The sequence below is a fragment of the Hipposideros armiger genome, unplaced genomic scaffold, assembly GCF_001890085.2.
Source record: "Hipposideros armiger isolate ML-2016 unplaced genomic scaffold, ASM189008v1 scaffold_926, whole genome shotgun sequence".
Classification (NCBI taxonomy): domain Eukaryota; kingdom Metazoa; phylum Chordata; class Mammalia; order Chiroptera; family Hipposideridae; genus Hipposideros; species Hipposideros armiger.
This window is the reverse complement of record NW_017732276.1, coordinates 589,991-598,440: the sequence shown is the minus strand read 5'-3', so window position 1 is coordinate 598,440 and position 8,450 is coordinate 589,991. Positions and strand designations below refer to the sequence as shown.

The 8,450-nt window shown below is 34.9% G+C and overlaps 2 long non-coding RNA genes across 2 annotated transcripts; both read left to right on the top strand.

Moving 5' to 3' along the window:
• Positions 1-307: 307 nt before the first annotated feature.
• Positions 308-8,230, top strand: LOC109375314 (uncharacterized). The gene is made up of 4 exons (XR_002122545.1): positions 308-411; positions 652-738; positions 7,805-7,904; positions 7,999-8,230. It is a non-coding gene; the product is annotated as an uncharacterized LOC109375314 (long non-coding RNA).
• On the top strand, positions 1,517-2,714 carry LOC109375313 (uncharacterized). The gene is made up of 3 exons (XR_002122544.1): positions 1,517-1,848; positions 1,953-2,057; positions 2,618-2,714. It is a non-coding gene; the product is annotated as an uncharacterized LOC109375313 (long non-coding RNA).
• Positions 8,231-8,450: the final 220 nt, after the last annotated feature.

Here is an 8,450-nt window from a genome sequence, read left to right as displayed (position 1 = left end):
TACATTTTAGAAAGCTAACTCTGGTGGTAGTATGGATGATAGATTGGGGAGAAAGGTTCCAACCTAGGAGAAAACTAGGAAGCTGTTTTAACATTCTTAGATGATGAAAGATGAGAAGGATTGAATAAGATAGAGGCTATTGTGAATGAACCAAAAGATATTTTGGGGGTGGCCACAGTTGGTCTTTCTAACGGATCCATGGGTACATGAAACAAGGCTTCAAGCTTGAGAAACTGGTAGATAATATGTTATTAAAAGTAATAGTATAAATATACTGAGTCTATAACAGCTGTAACTCTCTTTAAATTGCAGACAGTTACGAAATTCTTGGTATACTATGCTGGCGATCTGGCGAATGTTTTCTTTATCGTCACTGTGGGAACAGGTCTTTATTGGCTTATTTTCTTCAAAGTAAGTGAGTTTCTGGTTTAACCTGAATGCTAATACCTGATAACTGGTAAGCACTCTTTCTAAAGGAACTGTTTGTGTTTGGGGTATTTCTGATTGAAGCAAATGCTAAACAGCTTTCCCAGAGAGTGCTTGTTTACTGAGAGCATTACCACCTTCCTCTTTTATGCTTTCTTTGGGTTATAAATTGTGCTCAGTAAAAATCTTGTATGGTCATATTTAACAGTGTAATTTTTGTCATAGGCACAGAAGTCTGTCTCTGTTTTGCTACCATTGCCAGCTCAGGAAGAACGTTTTGTTACTTATGTGGCATGTGCTTTTGCTCTGAAGGTAAGTTTCAAAGGACAGGTTAACGTATTTAAAGTCCTGCTAATAAACTTGTCTTTGAAGTGCTTTCAAAACCTATGGTGTAAAATTTAGTTTGATTTTGAAAGAAGGCATGAATTATTCTATTTTACATAGGACATCTACTTTTATTTATAATAGCTCATTCTGAAAATCCGGCTTAAATGATTTTTCCTAAGAAGCCGTAAATATGTTTGAATTAATCTGAATTATATATTTGATAAGTTGATAAAATGATATTTCTTTCTTATTTAAAGTCTGATGATGCATTTACAACAGGACAAAATGAATTCAGGCATGAATTCTGTTTCTGTTAATTGAGAGTAGAAGGTACTACCCTGGATAATGTGCTGAAATCTTAGGATTTATTTTCTCTGTCTCCATATCCCTTTCCTCCTCTTCCCATAGCAACTCCTCTCCCTACTTTGTTGTTCTGTCAATGTATGTGAAGCTCTTTAAATGCCTTTGTGTGGTAGATCTCAACCCATTGTATTTTGATTATTAACAGCTTTTTCCACTGACCTATGAGCTTCTGGAGGAGAGGAATCATCCCATACTTAGATTTTTATCCTTTATTTGATTAATAATGGATCTACTAGAAAGACTGCCTCAGTTTAAACCTATTACTTCTGTAAATGAAAAAGATATGTTTCAACATCACATTTTTAAATCAGAAATCTCAATATCAGAAATAGGAAAAAAGACTATGAAAGCATTTTTTTTTTNAAAGTTGCACAGTAAAGGAGATGATATAGAGACCTGCGAGGGAGAATAACAAAATAGAAATTAGTAAAATCTAGAGAGTAGGGACCTTGGATAATGTTAGAATCACTTTGTCTCAAATATAGTTTCAGTAAAATTTCAGTTGGCTTCTGAGTTTTGTAATATGTGATACCAACTTAAAAATGTTTCATATTCTTTTTGAAACAGATGAAATTTTCATAATCTTGATCTTAATTTAAATCCTTTAATTTTCAGGAAAATTTATGTAGCCAGAGAGGTTTGGTACCCAACACCGAGGGTCAGACTTTTCAGATTGCAATTTCTGGCCAGATGAGACAGCACTATGACAGAATTCATGAGACACTAACAACGGTTCGTAGAAAGTAGTTAAGAACTATTTTGCCAATATTTTATGTTATTTAAATACCAAGAATGTAAGGCATGTTGCATTTATTCTTGTCTCTTTTTCACATTAGAAAAATGGCCCTGCTAGACTATTGAGTTCATCAGCAAGTACTTTTGAGCAGAGTATAAAAGCATATCATACTATGAATAAATTTCTTGGCTCTTTCATCGATCATGTATGTATGTCAGCATCAGCATTTATATTTAAGCTAATTAAATTGCAGTTCTTAAAAAATTAACCAGGAATGCCAGTTATTTCTTCAGTCAACCAAGTCAGTGGACTTAGGAAACCCTCCTCCCCCACTTTTTTTGCTGTCAGAATTAATACTGTGACTTAGAGATAGAGGTGGGTTTTGAAAAAGTAAAATGAGATTTTACATGTCTATTAGCATGTTGGTGATTACCTTAAAATACTGGAATTTTGTTAGCCATTTACCAAAATATTACTGTATTATTCACTATAGAAATATGCTACAGTTGTATTCTTGAAAAATTTATTATAAATTGCTTTTTAGTATATCTAGCCCCAAACACTACTAAGGGGGCATTTAAAACTTAAAATATTCCTAAAGAGAATTTTGTTATAAAGCCCAGTGTAGTAAATTGTATTTTTGAAGAACAGATTTTCTTTGTGTACTATATTCATTTTTTTGTTTTCTCTTCTTGTGATTTTATAAAAATTGAGGAACATTTATTTCACTACTATTTTTGAAATGACTCTGGCTTTTTATATTAGGTTCATAAGGAAATGGACTACTTTATAAAAGATAAATTGCTTCTTGAAAGAATTCTTGGAGTGGAATTCATGGAACCAATGGAAAAAAGCATCTTTTACAATGGTATCCTTCAAATGCCTTTGCTGAACTTGATAACTATTTTCAAACTTTGAAAAAAAAATACTTGTAGTTATTAATTTTTCTTTTGATTTTATAATTTTATATGAAAACAGAGGAAACATAATGAACTTAGTTANATCATCACATCGGGACCAAGACTGTTTGCACACCACATTGTTGTCAACAATCCACTTCTCATCACCAGTTATCAGTCGCTTCAAAAAAGGATCGTTTTCCTCACGTTTAATGAGCATATTACAGATGTTTATACGCGCCGTCAAATGAACTTCTTTGAGTTCATGTGGAACCCAAATATCAAGCTTGCTTACCTATCTCAGTGTCTTCAGGTGGTCATGAATGCTTGAAGGATGGATGTTCAATGATTCTGCAATCTCTCGTGTTGTATAACGTGGGTTTGATTTGATCAATGCCTTTATTTTGTTGTCATCAACCTTGGTGGGCCTCCGTGACTGAGGAGCGTCATTGAGATCAAAATCACCAGCATGGAATTACATGAACCATCGTTGGCACTGACGTTCTTGTGGAGCATTGTCACTGTAAACTTTATGCAACTTTTCACAAGCTTGACGCGCATTCTTCCCTTTATGGAAGTAAAACAGTAAAATGTGACAAAAATGCACAGTTCGGTCTTCCATCTTCAACTTGTAAAATCTCCAAAACTCAACCAAAATGCTCAATTTTTTTTTTAGAATGAAGCTAGAACTGTCAGCTGTCAAATGACATAGCAATAACATAGATGGGAATGACCCTAGTACTTCCAAAAATGAACTAGTGCCATCTGTTGCAAACGTGCGTCAATTTTTCCAACAACCCAATAGTTCACTCAGCTGAGAATCCTTGAAAAGTTTTCATATATCAACCCCCTTTCTTCCTTTCTTGGATAATATCTTCAATCTGTTTTCCGTCTACATTTTTTAAAATAACCTCATTATCCTTTACCATCTTATTATCCTGTATATATTTTCCAAGAATTCAACACTCATTATTTTGAGAGAAAGGAAATAATTTTAAGAAAAAAAATTTAGTGTTTTGCAGATGAGTTGCTAATTGCTCCTTATCCTTCTCTTTTTATAGATATCAGTGTTTCTCTTATCCCACAAATGTTTTGGTTATTACATTCATGGTAGATCAGTACACGGGCATGCAGATACTAACATGGAAGAAATGAATCTGAATCTTAAAAGAGAAGCGGTATGAATGAATGTATTTTACATCTTTTTGTTTTTGAGAGACAGGTTCTGTTTTCTTAATCTAGGATTTGAAATAATATTTTTTTAAATCCTTATTGGTTACTTTTGAAAATTGCTAGGGCACCAGCTCATTTCCCTGAACATTGATAAAGGCAAAGAATCAAATTTCACCCTGCAGTTTCTATATGAACTGTATTTCGGAGTATCTAAATAATTCATGAGGGAAAGTTCTTTCTTACAGAAAAAAGTAAAAGGAATTTGAAGTTAGGAAATCACCATTTTGTAATGATTAATGGTTAAATGCATATAGGCTACAATCATAAATGGATGTTAAAACAATTAAGTGAAAGTGGACAGGGAACTTTATAATGAAGGACAGGTTGACATAATCTGAATACACTGGCTCAACCTTACTACAAGTAAAAATTAGGAAAACTGACATTACGTACTTGCTGTTATTACACAGTAGGAAGCACATAATATCACCCATGAAATATTCTTGCCTAAAAAAATTGAACCTGAATATAATCAAGCCTCTAGATCTCACCACTAGTTTACAGGAAATAGAGGGAATAGAGAGACAAATTAATACCACAGGAAGCAATTAGCCAGATCCAAAATGTNAGGAAGGAGTATCTCATTTTCAAACTAGAAAAATTTTCCTCATTCATGTCTGTTTAAATTATTATTTTCCCTTTTTACTCCAGGTTGTGGGATTCAAGAACTTAGCGTTAATGGACTCATCCTCTAGTCTTTCCAGAAACCCACCTAGCTACATAGCTCCTTATAGCCGCATTTTGAGATATGCAGTGTCTACTGCTCTTTGGCTAGTCGTTGGAATTATACAGGTAATAAGAGATTATACTTTTAAGCAACATTGCCTCTCTATATTTATAACTGTTTACATACTGAATATCCTCAAACATTGACCACATTCTGATTTCTATAGCAGAAAGAAGGTGACAATAAGAACAACATAGTAATAGCTAATAGCTAATTCTTACATAGTGTTATAATCAAGGCAGTATGTTAATTAATTGATTGTATATGTTAACTTTCTTAATCTTCAGAGATAGGTTCTGTTAGTAGCTTCATTTTACAGATGAGGACCCTAAAGCACAGGAAAGTTAAATAGTTGCCTAAAGTGATGCAATTTAGAGATTGGCAGAATTGCAGTTGAAACCCAAGTAATTTGATTTCAGAGGTCACATTGTTATCAATAGTGAGGCTCTGAAGTCTCTCAAAGTCTGCAGTTTTCTAGTCATAGGATGGACTCCCTGTTTAGTTTATATATAACCACAAGATGGCAAAGCTACCTTTATATTTTCTTTTCTTTTGAAGTATAACTTGTTATTAACATTTATTTAAACATCACTAAGTCTCACTCAAATTGCCAGTAATTTGGCAATTTGAATTATTCTTTGAAATATTTATTGAAATAGCTGAAACTAAAAATAAATCATCTCAACTTCAGGTCCCATAGCTCTAGCAGAGGATCTTTTCTATGCTTACTTTCCTTTCTAAAGCTTAAAAAATAAGTATGAAAGGAAGAAAAGGAAGAAGTAGCAGCTAAAGCATGTAACTCTGATATCTGCACGTCTTTCTCTTGCTTCCAGACACTCCCATGAATGGAAAGAGCCTTTCTGTTTCATTAAAAATTCCTCTTTAATTTTTAAATAAGCAAATGAAGATCAGACCTCTGGAAAGACGAGGTTAAACTTCTTAGAACATGGGGAACAAATACCTGCCTTTAAAAAAAGCTTACTTTAAAAAATCTTTTGGAATTGAAATCCCAAAATTCCTACAGAATTGGATCCAGGTGGCATTCTGTGACCTGAGACTATACTCTTAAATTTGCATTTATTTTAAATTGATGACATTTGTTTAAACTTGAAGTTACAAGGATAGAGCTAATGAGGGATAGTTTGACAATGAGAAAAGGAAAAGAAACAGAATTTTGAATTTAAGACAGAGTCAAGAATATGGGGTTTGATGTTTATCATCAGTATAATAGAAAATATTTTATTTTGTACATTTACCAATGTATGTTTTTGTGAATAGATCAGATTTGTCTAGATGTAAGGTAATTTTAAAGGGATACCATCTGAAGCTTTTAATGTTTGGTTGTGTATAATAAAAATAATCAAAATAACAATGGCTATAACAAAAGTGAATTTCCCATGAGAGAAGAGCAGAGGCGGGCAGTGCAGGGCCGGAGTGGTGGCTCCTCTCAGACCCAGAAGCCTGTTCTCCTCTGCCACCCAGTACTTCCGTCTCTGAGGTCACCTCATGGTCCATAATGGCGGATGGAGTTGCAGTGGGAAGCCAGAGGACAAGAGGTCACCTTCTCTTTAAGAGCCTTTTCAAAAGTGCCATTCAGCACCTCCTTGCCCATAACTTGATCACATGGCCACACCTCACTGCATTGTCATCTTTCAGCTGTGCAGCAGTGTGACCACTCAAAGAAAGGGTCTGTGACTGAGGAGAAAGGGGAAAGGATTGTTGGGGCAGCAACCAGTGATCTCAGGCACCTGTGTTTCTCACTCTATCATTCTAATAGGAAGGTATTTCTCTCTATGGTCACTTTCTAAGGTTATCAGTGTTTATTCCTCAAGGATCCTCAAGAATTCCCTTAACCTGTTAACTGTTCCATAAATTTGTCTATCCAAACTCTTCTTGATTCTCATGGTGTTAGGCTTCATTGTTCACTCCTTTTATTTTCCTAAACTCAGCTTCTTCAACTTTTAAGTGGTATCTTTTAATTTTTAAACTTTGAATGCTGCCGTTTTTCATGACCTTGAAAGGGGTTTTAAAAATACATATATAGAATACTTAGGAAAATGTTGTCAATAATCAGCTGCTGTTTCATTTATTCATTCACATATCTGGGTACATTTTATGTACTAGATACTGTGCTGAGCTCCAGGATATGCTGTAACATGAACAAGTTACAAGTTGTGACAAGCACTATTAAAGGCCTCAGCAGGGAGATGAGATAGCAAGTAAATGGAGGTGAGGGGAGTGGAAATTAGGAATGGGGGATGGCAGAGACAGTGGGACAGCTTTAAATTGTGTGGTTAGGAAATGTTATCTTTCTTGGAAGCACATCTAAGGACTTCAGTGTAAACTTTTTTCTTCTGATTTATAAAACTTCCCTTTGTATATTGTCANTGCCCCACTGGCCCAAGTTGGTACCATCATTGCGCTCTTCCCGGGCAAGGCAGATCAGACGCCAGGCTCTGGACGGCTGCTCACACTGGCTGCTGGCTACACATGGCAGCCCATGGTAACCCACTGCAGCAGGGGCTGCAGCCCACGCCTTCGCCGGCAATCCACGGCAGCCCAGCTCCAGGTTGAGCTGTTGTTCATCATCTTAGCTTTAGAGGGCAGCATCACTGGCCCTCATATGTGGGATCTGTACCAGGGTCCTCTGGCGTCCCAAGCCAGCTCTTAACCAACGCGCCACTCGGCCGGCCCTATGAAAGCATTTTAAAACTTCAGTTAGAACAAACAAATTTCATTTGAAAAATATCTTTATTTATAAAGAAGTCAGATGATCCAGAAAACAAAATATATTTGGAAACCTTGGGAAAAAGAGTTATATGAAGAGGAGGTAGTATGTCTCCTTTTTTCGTATCCCTATGACAGAAAGATGGAAGAAGGGAAGGTGAAATAATACGTATATAAAAATTTTCTAAATTTGGTGATTCAGTGTTATTTGATATGTTTTTAATGATCCCCTAATGGTATTATAACTTTGTCACTTGTGAAAATTATGTATTTTTATCATTGCAGTATATTTGTTTAAAGAATTAGTATTGCTTTCATAAGTAGGCTTAATGCAGATGTTTTAGGTGTTTTGTTTGTCATTCTCAGGCTCTGCAATTTTTGCATAAGCTCATATCCCAGGTTACCATAGATATATTCTTTATTGATTGGGAGCGACCTAAAGGAAAGGTTCTTAAAGCTATTGAAGGTAACTGAAATAACCATTTGTACCAAAATTCTTTTGCTACCCTTGAAGAACAATGAAGATGTAACTCCTTTACTAATTTTATCTCCCTGACCAGGTGAGGGTGATGTACGGAGTGCTACAGTTCCTGTAAGCATATGGAGAACATATTTTGTAGCAAATGAATGGAATGAAATTCAGACTGTGAGAAAAATTAATCCACTCTTTCAAGTACTTACTGCCCTCTTCCTTTTGGAGGTATAAACTATTTGATGTAATTATATGCAACTATGGATACCTCATAAATGTTAATTTAATTTAACTCCAGCTAAATTTTCATGTCAGCAAAAGAGTTTTCTAATGGTTAAAATATTGTTCAAGTCATTAAAAAGGAGTGGCTTTTTTAAAATCATGGTAAAATACACATAACATCAAATTTACCATCTTAACCATTTTTAAGTATACAGTTCAGTAGTGTTAAGTATAGTCACATTGTTATGCAAACAATCTCTAGAACTGTTTTCATCTTGCAAAACTGAAACTCTGTGCCCATTAAACAATTCCCCTTTC